The sequence below is a fragment of the Geotrypetes seraphini genome, chromosome 9 (assembly GCF_902459505.1).
Source record: "Geotrypetes seraphini chromosome 9, aGeoSer1.1, whole genome shotgun sequence".
NCBI classification, from domain to species: Eukaryota; Metazoa; Chordata; class Amphibia; order Gymnophiona; family Dermophiidae; genus Geotrypetes; species Geotrypetes seraphini.
Window position 1 is genome coordinate 31,466,040 of NC_047092.1, and position 15,480 is coordinate 31,481,519.

Below are 15,480 nucleotides of genomic sequence, written 5' to 3' on the forward strand. Positions count from 1 at the left end.
CACTGCAAATTCATCTCCTGATCCCTTCTGGATATTTAAAGAAGAACGAGGGTGATACCTGAACCCCCCCTTACCCTTTCCAGAACTTCTCCAGGCATTTTAAAGTAATGAAAATGGGACCACAACCCACTTTTCACATTGAAAAATAATTCAAGACAACCCCAAAGCCTCCTAACTTTCAAACTAAACTAAACCTTAGGCTTATATGCCGCATCTTCTCTCTAGCAGTAGAGCTCGGCACGGTTTACAAGAAAATTAGAAAGGAGAACAGATACAATATGGATTTGGAACAGTTTGGAGAGGAGCGGACTTTACAACTTTGAAAATAGCCACGTTTTCAGATGTTTTTGAAATGGTTGGAGAGAGTCCGGATCGCGCAGTTGAACAGGAAAATTATTCCACAGCTCAGTAATTTTGAAAAGTAGAGAATTCCCTAGTTTTCCAATATAGGTCACGCCTTTCGACGTAGGAAAGGACAATTTAAATTTTTGAGTAGATCTGGTAAATGTCAGATCTTAACAGAATTCCAAGACAGGGGAATTAGAGGAGGAAGGATGCCATGCAAGATCTTAAATGTTAAGCAGGCACAAGTGCAAAAAGCTCCAAGCGCCCACACTTTCCAACTTGCCCCTCCTTGGCACCCTTAAAAGTGTTCCCTATATTCAGTGGGAGGAGGGCATGTGCTGACTAGAAAATGCCTCTTGGCTCTTAAAGGGCTATTCTACAACAGCGCATGGGACAAGACTGTTCTATAAAGGTACATAGGTGCCCACCTTCCTATACAGAACCCAAGTATTACTGGCAATATACACAGGTAGCAAACATGACGCAGATATCTGTGTAAGCCCCGCCCAAGCTCCGCTTATGTGTACACCCCCCTTGCAAGTTAAGCAGGTATTGAGAATGCTCAGGCAGAATTTTTTACAGTAATATGTGTACGTACATATGCACGTAAATTCCACTTTTCTAAATATTTATGCGCAATCCATCAGATTCTATAAATGGCGTTCAAATATCCGCTCATGATCCTGAGATGCCTGCGCAACTAAATTGGCTGAGCCGATTAGTGCCATTAATTGGCATTCATTTGGATTTGCACGTGCATTTTGCTAAGCGCTAATCTATAAAGATCCGCACGCCAGTCTTATCATGTGCAGCTTTGAAAGGGGTGGGAGGAGCATGGGCGGGTCAGGGGTGTTCAATAAAGACGTGCGCAGCATTATTGGGGGTCCACACCAGGATTTATGCCAGGTTTCTGTTGGTGTAAATTCTCGTTTACAAAGTTTGGCGTGGAAATCAGCTCTAAACGCTATTCTGGAAATGGCACACGACCCAAAGCGCCATTTATAGAATAGCATTCCATGTAGACTTTTTTTGTGCCGGTTTTTGAGAGCCATAATTGGCTTGTGTCCCTGTGCTGTCAATTCTCAAAGAAGATTGGGAAGGAGCGAGAGGGTCGTATCCTATCCTAATCCTGTCCAGAGGGGACTGAAAGGAGGCCTGATGGCTTTGTGGTTTTTATTTATCTGGATGATAGCATTGATTTTCAGAATAATCTGGTTAAAGAGGTAATTTTAGTATTATTTTCTACACCTTAAATTGAGCTTTATGGCCCAAAATCTATATATGGTGCCTAAAATTATACATCTGCATCAACGTGCTTAGTTGATGTATGCGCCTAACTTAACCCCCCCTTTTACAAAATCGCAATAGTTTTAGCGCTGAATGCGCTGCTCCCGACGCTCATAGGGACTTGGGATCAGCACAGAGCATTTGGCGCGCCAGCCTGGGTTTTGTAAAAGGGCTTACTTGGCGCTCCTAATTGGCTTTAATTGGAGGTCATTGAAAGTCAGGCACACAACTTGATAGGCGCGTCGCCCAAAGTGCCCAATGCGGGTAGCGAAAAGAGGGCATGGTGAGGGGCAAATCGTGGACATGTTTTTGCGGTATGTGCCTGTTTTTGACTTAGGCGCTGTTATTTAAGCCAAGAAAACCCTGGCGTAAATGGGGAGCACCTAAATGTCAGGACTCTAAGCCACGCCAAGTGTGGTTCTATGCAGGGCGCTTAACATTTATAGAATCACGCTTAGGGCTGTGGCTCACTGATTGGGCTGTTGCCGCCGTAAAGTGAATCACTAGCCAGATATAGAAGATGGTAAAGTAGGATCAACTGGGTACAAATTATCCCACTTTGGAGTGTCAAATATGGGAAAGGAGGGTAAAGGGTCTCAGAAACCCGCTTGATTTAACACAAAAATGTGTGGTATCAAGACTAGATGGGTTAGAGTCTCAATCATTGACCCTTATCTCCACCTCCTCTCCAGTGTTTTACTTAGATCTTACCTGGCTAATAATCAATATATTAGCCAGATTCCACTGCCTTCTTTTCAAAGCTATAAACGGAGACAGCGCCACCTGCTGGAACAATCGACTGACTCAAACCACCTCAATCAGACACAGGAGAACCTACACAATTTTCACACACCCACCAACCCAAAATGTCAAAAGAAGAGAAACGTATGATAACCTACTGGCCACCAGAGCAGCGAAACTGGACCGACAGCTCACCAATCTGCCGACTTCGACCACAGACTACAAAACCTTCAAAAAAGAAACAAAAACCCTACTCTTCAAAAAATACATAAAACCAATGTAACACAACCAAACCGGCTCCGAACTCCTCCTGCAATTACCAACTACTCCTTAACAAATTAGAAAATGCTCAAACTTTTCCTTAAGTACTTCCTATTATTATAACAACTCTTATGTAATCCGCCTTGAACCGCAAGGAAAAGACAGAATAGAAATCACTAATGTAATCTAACAGAATAAAACGCTAAGCGCGCATGCGCACTCTTAGGCCGTGCTTCCCTGATCTGTCGCGCTGTGCCAGCAAGAGTGCGCATGCACGCTTACTACGTCACCAGGACTCCAGCCGGGACCGCAGCCAGCCGCCGATCGCCTCGACGAGCGAAGTACGAGAAAGCGAGGGTCCGTCCGTCCGTCAGAGCTGCTAAGAAGATCACGCGCCGCAACCCCAACCCCCTCCCCCCGTTCCACTCTCGCGCGCGTTCGGTGCCGCCACAGCTCCAGCTCTTTCCCGCCCTCCAGACTTGCTGTGGGGGCCGCAACGATGGAACACCTCCGGCCGGCCCCGGGGCCTTCCTTCAGTCCCGTCAGGGCCCACCTTCGCAACTTCCTATTTCCGCGCGGGCTGGGTTCCACCGACTTGCACCCGGCACGGGTGGACGGACACAATGTAAGCGATGTGGGAGGGAAGAGGAAGCTGGCAAGATAACGGGCCTGTGGGGGAGGGGCTAGAGAGGTGATACAGCAGCTACGGAAGGGAAGGGAGACTTTGCCATTTGGAAGGAGGATAACGGGCCTGAAGGGAAGGGGCTAGATAAATACAGGACCCATGAACGGGAAGAGAGATAATGGGTGACAGTGGACCAGGCCGGATCATAACTGCAACCGTATTCTATCAAATTTTGCTTGGCTACTACACAGGGAAGTGGGGGGGGGGGGGGTGGAGGATAGAAATGCTGCTGCATAGGGGGCAGGGAGAGACACAGATAGAAAGACAGACTGCGGGAGGGAGAGAGACAAAAAGAAAGACAGACAGACATATTCTAGAACCCATTAATGTAACGGGCTTAAAGACTAGTAAGTTACATAAAATACATCCAAAGTGACCAGACTGACCAGGCCGGATCATAACTGGCAACCATATTCTATCAAATTTTGCTTGGCTACTGCACAGGGAAGTGGGGGTGGGGGTGGGGGATAGAAATGCTGCTGCATAGAGGGCAGGGAGAGACACAGATAGAAAGACAGACAGCGGGAGGGAGAGAGACAGACATATTCTAGAACCCGTTAATGTAACGGGCTTAAAAACTAGTGTAATAAAATATTATATACTCCAGTTTTTCAAAGAATTTTAACAGTAGTATTTTCACTTATCTTTGCAGTTAAAAAACCTAACCCCCAAATGAGGAAGGACGCTTCATAATAGTGTCCTTAGAACCCTTGACAAAGCCATTTCATGGCGAAACGGGTCCCGTCGGGGCAGGCTAGTGACTCTTCACATTAAAGATAAGTGAAAATAGTTAGGGCTCCTTTTACTAAGCTGCGTTAGGGCTTTAACGCGCGCTACATTGCCGTGCGTGCTAGACCTTAACGCCAGCATTGAGCTGGCGTTCTAGCCGCGTAGCGTGCGGTAATTTCCTGCATGCGCTAAAAACGCTAGCGCACCTTAGTAAAAGGAGCCCTTAGCGTTAAAATTCTTTGAAAAATTGGAGTATATAATATATTGATTACCGTAAGATCTAAGTTATTGAAACTCTAACCCATCTAATCTTGATACCACACATTTATGTGTTAAATCAAGCGGCTTTCTGAGACCCTTTACTCTCCTTTCCCATATTTGACACTCCAAAGTGGGATAATTTGTATTTGTGGACTGTTGCCTCCGCACCCAGAGGTTGTGAGATCAAATCCCTGTGCTGCTCCTTGTGACCCTGGGCAAGTCAATTAATCCTCCAGTGCCCACCTCTTTGAATGTAAGCTTTGAAATGCCAAAGCCACATAAAGCAGTGTTCTTCAACCGCCGGTCCATGTACCAGTGCCGGTCCACAGAAATTTCCTGCCGGTCCACAGGGCCAGCATGTGCATCAGGCCCAAAACAGTGTTCTTCAACCGCTGGTCCACGGTGCGATCGATACGGCGTTATCTTCGAGCCAACTCCCTCTTCCTAACTGATTCAGTGCACAAAGCCACGGGCAGTGGCTCCTACGGGCATCCTGCGCCTGAACCGGAAGCCTTCTCTCTGACGTTGCAACGTCAGAGGGAAGGCTTCCAGATGAGGCACGGGACGTGCTAGGTGCAATTAGTACTATTATGGGGGCGGGGTCTGCGGTGTTGTAGATGTATTTGGTTCCGTTTTGAGTGGCAGCGTTTAGCTGGATGTTCCACAGTACTTTTAAACAGGCAAATGCTGATGAAGATCCACATAAGAATAGGGCTACTGGCATGTTTCAGAGTATTAGTCTCCAGTATTCAAAGGGGGGGGGGGCTGCCTGGATCGATTCTGTTTGAAAATTAGTTGTAAGCACATGTGATAACGGTGCCCCCATGCTGTGCAAGCTCTTTGGGCCCCTAATCATTTCTACAAAGCGTACAAACAAGAGGAGAACCTTTGATGGCGTGAGGCAGTAACTGATAAGCCATTAAAACATTATCAGGGATATTTGTATATAGACATTAGAGTATATATGTTTATGTAAATATAAGTAAAATGCTGTGTATAAAAATATACTTGTTTGCATTGTTTATGTGGTGATTTTATTTTGAGCTGTTTATTTTAAACTTCTTTTGTGTTAACAAATTATACGAGGATGCACAACATATAATATGTTCATATAATGATTCAAAATGTTGTGTCATCGTGGCACCGAGGTACCCCCCTCTTCAAACCCAGCATGCACCCCAAAAAGAGGGAGAAAAAGCCTCAGACTAATGTAGCAGTATAGACCCAAAAGGTACGAATCAAAACTGCTTTTGATACACAGTTGTGTTTGATAACAGCTGAGCTGAGTGCTGATTGGTTGATTTGGAGCAGAAGTGAGGTCTGTGTTGGAGGGAGGGCTTTACGTGCGTTGCCTTTGCGATCTTTTTCTCCCTGCTGCTTCCCCAAGCCAGGCCTGGCGCGTACAAGCGTTGGACTTACAAAACTTCACCTCCAATGTCAATTCTGAAGTCAGAGAGGAAATTCTGGGCCAGCCTGGAACTTCCTCCCTGACGTTAGAATTGACGTCGGAAGTGAAGTCTTGTACGTGCCAGGCCTGGCTCGGGGAAGCAGCAGGGAGAAATGGCATTGGTGGCTTGGGGGTGGGGGTAGGGAAAGAATCGGGGAAATGGAGAAATCGGCACGATGGCTTGGGGGTGGGGGCAGGGGGAGAGAGAAAGAAAGGCAGAAATAAAGAGGAGGCAGCCAGAGGGAGAGAGAAAGAAAGGCAGAAAGAAAGAAATATTGGCTTTACAGAAAAAGGAAGTGGAACCAGAGACTCGTGAAATCACCAGACAAAAAGGTAGGAAAAATTATTTTTTTCAATTTAGTGATCAAAATGTGTCCGTTTTGAGAATTTATATTTGCTGTCTATATTTTGCACTATGGCCCCTTTTACTAAACCGCAATAGCGGTTTTTAGCACAGAGAGCCTATGAGCGTCGAGAGCAGCGCAGGGCATTCAGCGCAGCTTCTTGTGCTAAAAACTGCTATCGGGGTTTAGTAAAAGGGGAGGGGGTATATTTGTCTATTTTTGTATAGTTGTTACTGAGGTGACATTGCATATTTTAAAGTCATCTGCCTTGACCTCTGAAAAAAAAAACCCAAATTCAAATGATAATTAACATTTTCTCTGCATACAATGTGCTTTGTGTTTTTTAAAATTTTATTGTTGGTAGATCATTTTGACTTGGTCATTTTAAAAGTAGCTCGCAAGCCAAAAAAGTGTAGGCACCCCTGGTCTAGGACATAACCAGGCCACTGTTTTGGGGCTGGTGTTAGACATCCAGAGCAGAAACGGGGGAGGGAGCCCCAAAGCCCACAAGCAGCCAGTGCTTGAAAATAAATGGAAAGAAGATGAAAGAAAAATATTATTAGTCAAATAAAAAGGTATCACCTTATTTTCCTTTGTTTTGTTTTATTTGTATTACCTTTAAAGTGAACTAACACACTTTAAATTCAGCCTGGGGGCAGGGCGGGCTTGGGGCTCTCTGTGGAATGAAGGCTTAGGGCAACTGCCCCGTTTACTGTCCCCTAATGACAGCCCTACTGTGTTTCATTTCTAACACCATTACATGATCAGAAGTAAAAAGCGTAGTAGACTTCAGTAATACATTAATGGGAATACAATGCTAATAATTCTATATGAGGCTAAATCTGTGCCCCTAGATTTCAAAGTCAGGTTCCTAAAATGAGGCCCCTTTGTGCCAGAGGTTTTTTTTTTAGTGAGAGCTAGCGTGGTAAATGTTCCAACGTTCATAGAATTCCTATGAGCTTCGGAGCACTTGTCTCACCAGCCCACGCAAAAAACTCTAGCGCAGCTTAATGAAAGGGAGGGGGGTTGGACTCTGAAAATTTGCTAGAGCTGGGTGCTTAAATGCGGGCTCAAAATTTTAGTGAATTTCTAAATGTATGTGTCTAAAAAAAAGTGGCAAGAGATGCAGATATATGACAGGGGGGAAAAAAAGTTTGGAGCTGAGGAAAATGAATGGCAGGTTTCAGGTGCATAAGTTTAAAGCTCCTAAGCTTAGAGGGATTTTCAGTTGAAAACTTAGGTTCCTGTGTTTTACTGAAAATAGGGAGCAAATTTAGACACCTAACTTTGGAGTAGAGAATGACACAGTGACAAAATTCATCACCGTTCCCGTCCCCGTGGATAACCGCGGGAAACCATCTTCATGTCATTCTTTAAGGAGAGAGGGAAGAATCAGAGTATGAATGGCCACAACCTCTGACCCACAAGCTTTGCTTTGAAGAATGCCGGTGTAGAAGGACCGAGGTTGAGTAGCAACATTCCAGAGCTGAGATTGTGATGTCATAATGCCTCATTCCACCAGTGCCTAAGAGCCAATCACATCAGTGATGTCACAATGGCTTCATTATCCTTGGCTCACATAAGAATGAGAGTATGAATGGCCACAACCACTGACCCTCAAGCTTTGCTTTGAAGAATGCTGGTGTAGAAGGACCGATGTTGAAATAGACACTAGAAAATGACATGGAATTATTTCCCGCGGTTATCCGCGGGGACGGGAACGGTGATGAATTTTGTCACCATGTCATTCTCTACTTTGGAGCTTAAATGTTGAACTCAGATTTTTTTTTTTAATATTGGGCTCAATATTTTTCCCAGCAGAATATTGGAAATAAATTATACTTAAGGGTTCAAGAATGTCTGTCTAGAGGCAAACTTGAACAGGGTCAAATTTGGCCTGGATGAAAAATAGGGGGAAAGCCACCAGTGAGTTGAAAATGGTCAGACTGGATTAGTGTTTCAGAGAAATAGTCTTCCCAAAAATGGTCCAGTGCATTTCTTTGCTGTTACAGCAGCATTGAAATATCGAAAGCCTGAAACATAGGGCGGTTTTAGCGCTCGCTTAGCATGCGCTACAAGGCTGCACGTACTAGACGCTAACGCCTCCATAGAGCTGGCATTAGCGTTTTCCGTGTAGCGTGGGGTTAGCGCGCGCTAAAAACGCTAGCGCACCTTCGTAAAAGGAGCCCATAGTCTTTGGGAAATTTTCCTTTCAATCTTCCTCTGCTCTCTCCTTGCCTCGCTATAGCATAGGTGGTAGAACGGGGGAGCCATAGATTATGATTATTGAGAGTGTCTATAATGCTACTAATGACTGGAGAGTCAATTCAGAGCGGTTTACGTGAGCCTCTGCAAAGGCACTATACTACATGAGCTTCTGTAGAGATGTTACCATAAGGAGTTGTGAGGTGTTACAAAGCAATGGTCTCTATCCTGAAATACACAGAGCTCTGTGGTAGTGTTACGGAGTTATTATAAGGGCATGGTTATGCCAATAATCCTTCATCCTACTTTTTTATGCACATGTTTATACCAAATCAGTTGTCCTATGTATGTATACATGTAATACTAGGTTTACTATTGCAGCTAAATGGTGTCAGGTCAAAAGCGTGCTGGGACAAAGGCACGTGCAGACAACTGAGCGCAATGCGGAGCTGTGCGCGGAAGAAAATGACTGTTTTAAAGGGCTCCGACGGGGGGAAACCCCCCCCACTTTACTTTATACAGATCACGCCGTGTTGTGGGGGCGTTGTGGGGGGTTTGAGGGGTTGTAACCCCCCCACATTTTACTGAAAACTTCACTTTTTCCCTAAAAATAGGGAAACAGTTAAGTTTCCAGTATAATGAGGGGGGTTACAACCCCCAAACCCCCCACAACGCCGCTGCGATCTGTATTAAGTAAAGTGGGGGGGGGGGGGGTTTCCCAAACAAAACCCCCTGTCGGAGTCCCTAAAAACACTCTTTTTCTTCGGCGCGTGCTTCCGTCTTGCGCTCAGTTGTCGGCGCGCACCTTTGTCTTCGGCGGTTATGTCTATGAACCCAGCTAAATACACTATACTCGTACAGTTCAAATTTTCCTTCCCTCCACTATTTCTTCCTTCCATCCAGTGGCGTAGTGAAGGTGAGAGGTGCCCCCCGCTCCTTCCCCATCCCCCCTGCAGCACGCGCACATCTCTTCCTTACCCTATACTTCTCAACTTCCCCGGCGTAAGAAGCATCACCGACTCGCTGCCTGCGTCTGCTCTCCCTCCGATGTTTCTTCCTAGGTGCGGGACCCGGAATTGACATCAGAGGGAGAGCCAACACTGGCGCAAGGACCAGGTTGGAGTTGCTGCTCGCGCTAGTGAAGAGCTAGAGGTATCGGGGGAGGGCAGAAGTGAAGGCGTGCGTCCGCGCGTGTTGAGGGGAAGGAGAGGAGGAGGGGTGCCTGGGATGGTCCGCCCCCCCATTACACCACTTCCTCCATCCCTGGGTCATCAGTGCTACTGTTGGCCTAATAGTATAAGCAATGCGGCTGGCTAGCACAGGGTCTTAAGCACATATCATGGCCTGTTGGCTTCCAGAGGGTGAAGCCAGGAAGCCTTGAGCATACGCAGCTGCTCAATACCTTACACTGCTATACTACTACTGGTACTATTTATTATTTCTATAGCGCTGAAAAACGTACGCAGCGCTGTACATTCTAAAACACAATAGACAGTCCCTGCTCAGAAGAGCTTACAATCTAATTTAGACAGGACATTTCAGGGTTGGGGAGATTATAGTGGGTCTAGGTATCTGATGGCAGTGAGGGGGAGTTAAGAGTTGAAAGCAGTTTCAAAAAAAGTGGGCCTTTAGCTTGGATTTGAACACTGCCAGGGACGGAGCATGACGTATTGATTCAGGAAGCCTGTTCCAGGCATACGGCGCCGCAAGAAAGAAGGGACGGAGTCTGGAGTTGGCAGTGGAAGAGAAGGGTACAGATAAGAGGGGCTTGCCCGATCAGCGGATAACACGGGGAGGGAGGGAGCATAGGGGAAGATAAGCTATGCTTCTGCAGTTATGCCAATTGTCTGCAGTTATGCCAAGTGTTGCGGCCCTGGGAAAGGAGGTAATGAAATACCTTGAGGTGGAAGTGGAAGGAAGGAGAGAAAAATGGACCACAAGAGGAGGGCGTGGGGGAGGAAAGAAATGCTGGAAACTATGGGAGAGAAGGAGGGAGATGCTGGGAGCTATGGAAGGGGGAAATTATGGGATGGTAGGACAGGAAGGGAAATGCTGGGGGTCAGGGTGGAGTTTGGGCCTAGCTGAAACTAGTTTTCAAAATTTAGGAGCTTAACCACTTTGAATATCAGGCCTTGCAATACAAGGCATGGAATACAAATATAGCACAAATTCAATTCAAATTTGGTATTTTAGCACTACAGTACATGGAAAGTCTGTTTTCAAAGTCCAGAAACTGGTTAAGATTATGAGAATTAGCTGGAAAGTGCAGTTTTATTGTTTTTTTTTTCTCCAAAGCAAGTACAGACATTTACACAGGTAGACAATGTTCTCCTGAAGTAGAAATGTATAAAAACGAGCCCAGTAAGTAGCAGTTTTCTCTGCTATTACCATTAATAGCTCATCCTGTGGCTCCAGTATTGCCACTGGAACCCAGATCATAATGAAGTTTGCATTAATGATACAGATTGAAATACTGTGAGTGCGGCTTAATATGGCCATAAAAATTAAATGGCTCCGTATGTAATTGCAGAGCAGTGTCCTCCAAACATAATTAACCTAAGAATCCTATTTTATTTCTCCCCAAAATGTGCCGCTTGGCTCAGCAGAACTTCTCAGGGACATTACCTTAGGAGCCTTCAGTATGATACGTGCTGTTTGGAAAATGGAGCACTGAGGATGGAGGTTTCTTTCCTGAGTCGCCATTTCAGAAGTATTTTTGGTGTGCAGAAAGTGATAATGATATACTGTGTGTGTGTGTATAATTTTTTTTTTTTTTTAACATAACACAATTTTCTGTTAGGCCAAACCAAACTACCAGTATCAATAATTTATTGTTGATTTTTTTTTTCCTTCCTGAGACAAAGGGGCCAGTATTAAACTGGTGTGGCAATTGGATTAAATACCAGCCGCAGTGTTTAACGTGATCCATAGATTCAGTGCCACTGGCCATACAGAACTGAATTTATCCCAGGACAAGCAGGCAGCATATTCTTAACTGATGGGTGACGGCACCGACGGAGCCCTGGTACGGACAATTTTAGAACGATTGCACTCTAAGAACTTAGAAAGTTCCAGCAGGCCGCACCGCGCATGCGCAAGTGCCTTCCCGCCCGAAGGAGGCGCGCGGTCCCCAGTTTCTTAGTTTCCGCGGAGCTAAGAAGATGCGTTTTTTTCAACGGCCGTTGAAAATCCTTCTTGCCTTCCCGCTCGCGCGTTTTTTTCTGTCTGGAAGTTTTTTCTTCCTTCTTTTTCTTTTCGTTCTTGTTGTTAAAAAAAAAAAAAAAATTTGTTCTTTTTTTGTTTTTTCTTCGCCTCGCCCCGGCGGGGCCTGTTGGCACAATCGAAGCCTCCGCCTTCGATTTAGCGGAGGCCGTGTTCACCTTCATGCCCCCGCAGCCAGGTTTCAAGAAGTGTCAGCGGTGTGCGCAGCCCATCTCTTTGACCGACCCCCACAACTGGTGCCTTCAGTGCCTGGGTCCGGATCGCAAAGCCTCCTCTTGCACCCGTTGTGCTTCTCTTAAAAAGCGCACCTTGAAGAACCGACAAATCCAACAACGACTTCTCTTCGGTGCCGGGATGGAACCATCGACATCAACACAATTTTCTGTTAGGCCAAACCAAACTACCAGTATCAATAATTTATTGTTGATTTTTTTTTTCTTCCTGAGACAAAGGGGCCAGTATTGAACTGGTGTGGCAGCTGGATTAAATACCAGCCGCAGTGTTTAACGTGATCCATAGATTCAGTGCCACTGGCCATACAGAAATGAATACACAGCTCGTGCAGTCACCTTGCTACTCCACAGTCCTAAACTTAAGATATAAATGTATACAGATAGTAGAACTGAATAAACAGAGAATTATCAGCAGCTGGATATCGCATTTATGAGTAAAAGGTCACAGTGCACGTTTCTCAAACTGACCAGAACAGAGCATAGCACAAAGATTCACTAATATTTCTCCATATTGGCTGTTTGTACATTCTGGACCCCTGAAGGAGGCAATTTAGCCAAAATGTGGCCTCGCAGGGTCATTGCAACTTTTATACAACGAAGCCAGATCATACAAATGGATTCAAATAGAGTACTTCTGTGATCTTGGTGACCCTCTCTAGGTTGTTGCTGTTCCTTTGTTTGACTGGATATATGGATAACATCAAGCACATGTCTAGGCTGCCTGCAAAAGCATCAGATATCTAATCTAATCTAATCCTTAGGTTTGTATACCGCATCATCTCTACGTTCGTAGAGCTCGACGCGGTTTACAGTAGGAGAAATAGGAAGGAACTACAACAGAGGGTTAGAGGTAGAAGTGTGAAGAAAATTTAGAGGACTTGGGATGCCAAGATATAAGAGTTTCCTAAAGTGAAACGTCTGACTGCTCCAGTGCCAGTGGAAATAAATAAAATGAAATGTCTGTACCTGCAAGCTAGGTGCGATTTCTGCCACTTATGCTACAGTATAAAGACACAAAGGCGGTAATTCTCTAAGGGTTCTCCAAAGTTAGGTGCAAAAACTGTCCAACAAACTTTGTCATTCTGCGGCACACTAAACGTATTGGCTGCAGCTCGAGGCATCCGTAAGTGCTCAGACGTTGCCGTGATGATGTAATGTGCATGTGTGACATCATCACGTTGATGTCTGCGCATGCAAGAAGGCCCTCCAGGTTGGCCCTTAGGCGCCAGTGTGGGGTGCCAGCAGGGAAGAGGCGCCGGCGCCGGCTGATTGCCTACACGTGGCCCAGTAGGCAGAAGGGAGTGAGCTTCCCTACTGCCGTTTGCTCTTCCAAAGGTATGGGGGGGGGGCCCTGAAATGTTAGGGGGATTTGGGGGCAGAGACATCAGGGCTTGTCAGGAGAGGTCCGGGATGTCGGAAGGATGTGAGAGATGTTGCGGGGAGGGGTGTAGGGCTCCGCTGCTCAGCTGATCCTGGCAGGGGGAAATCCCCATCAGCTGAGCCACCAGGAATCCTCAAAACCAGCTCAGCTGAAGGGGATTCCTTCTGCTGCAATTAGACAATGTAGTTGGTGGATATATCTACAAAACTTGCTTTTGTATGTTTTTCGCGTGAACATTTTTATTTTTGAAAATGGGCAAAAAAGGTAGACATCCTAAGGACCAAAACTTATACCTAGCTCATTTTCAAAAATAAAAGATGTTTGGCAGCTTTGAAAATGGACATTTCTCCTGCTAGGTTTGTGGATGTCTTGCACAAAACGTCCAACCTCAGACTTAGACACATTTTTGATTATGACTCTCCACGCAAACAAGACAGAAAGAAGATTGACTCATTTGAGCTTTGGTGCTGGAGAAAGATTTTGTGTGTGCCGTGGACCGCCAGAAGAACTAACAAATTGATTCTGGAAAAGATCAAACGTCACTTGAAGCTACAACTGTCTTGGTTACACCATCAGAAGAAGAGAGAGATCACTGGAGCACATTATCCCCTTCTTTTACTAAGGTGTGCTAGCGGTTTTAGCATGTGCTAAACGCTAATGTGGCCATAGAATATAATGGACGCATTAGCATTTAGCGCGCGTTAAAATGGCTAGCACGCCTTAGTAAAAGGACCCTTATGTTTGGGAAGATCAAAGGAACCAGGTGACGAGGGTGACCTACAATCAGATGGCTTGACTAAAATTGTGCGTGGTCTTCATCATAAGGCATATAGGGACAGATTTAAAGATTTCAATATGTATACTTTAGAGGAAAGGCGGTAGAGGGGAAATATGATAGAGACGTTTAAATACCTACATGGCGTAAGTGCGCATGAGTCGAGTCCATTTCAATTGAGAGGAAGCTCTGGAATCAGAGGGCAAAAGATGAAGTTAAGAGGTGAAAGGCTCAGGAGTAGTAATCAAAGGAAAGACTTTTTTTTACAGAAAGGGTGCTAGTTGCGTGGAACAGTCTCCCGGAAGAAGTGGTGGAGACAGAGGCTGTGTCTGAATTCAAGAAAGCCTGGGATAGGCACGTGGGATCTCTTAGAGAGAGGAAGCGATAATGGTTACTGTGGATGGGCAGACTAGATGGGCCATTTGGCCTTTATCTGCCATCATGTTTCTATGTTGAAAACAACCATGGGGATGACCTTATTCAACTAGCATAAAACTGATTTCTTTTTAGATCTGTAATTCATCAAGTCGCTAGGACTTGAACACGAGTCGATGACACCTTAACAATCTGATTTGCCACAAGATATTATTAACATACTCAAGATACATCTATAGCTACCCTAATTTTGGATGTTAATAAAGAACCCTTTTTAAACCACTGGGAAATATGTTCAGTTTGATCCCCTTGGGGGCAAAGGATTTGAAAGCTCATATTCATATACTCATCCTGTAGGCAGATAATTACTCTTATTAGAGATTAGACTGGTTGTGCTTGTTAGGAGCATGATTTACATCTGTTGCCCCAAAGTACAAACCATGGTTAGCTGGCAGAACAAGGAATGATGCCAAATTTTGGATCGGTATATTATAATTTGTTGGTAGTTTAAAAATATATATTGTATTGCAAAACAGCAATAATAATGAGCAGCCATTTTAATAGCAAAGATTATCCCCACACTAATAACAATCATTGACAGGTAGGAGTGAGCGGCACAACCAATGGTACAGCCAGATCTGGCATTTTGGGTGGCCCACAGTTAAGATGGGTGAGCCTGCCAAAACTGCTGTCCTGTTCCCCCCCCCTTTCTCCACGTCCAGCTTCTCTATTTGTCTCCCCCTCTCCAGTCTATCTCAGCATCTTTACAAGTGACAGCAGGGATGCACATCTGCTCCTTGCACCAGCCTCTTAGGCTTCCCTCTGCTGCGTCCTCCAAGTGAAGTTCTATGTGGTTTACAATGATTAAGAAATGTTACAGATTGAGTAGTATTAACAGAATTAAAGTTTAGCGGTCAGTTATTGTGGGGAGAGATTGTGCAGTTCAGCTGCCTACGTACTTTAGGAACAGATATGTTTTTAGGTGTTTCCTAAATTCCCCATAAGTATTTGCAAGCATGAGTAATTGTTTCAGGTCTTTACCCCATAATGCTGCCTGATATGAGAAGAGATGTTGAAGATGTCTTTTAAATTTACATCCTCTGACCGGTGGGGAAACATAATTCAAGTTTGAGCTTCTCATGTGTTGATTGGTTGAGAAGGAGAAAATGCCAGTTATATATCTGGGGGC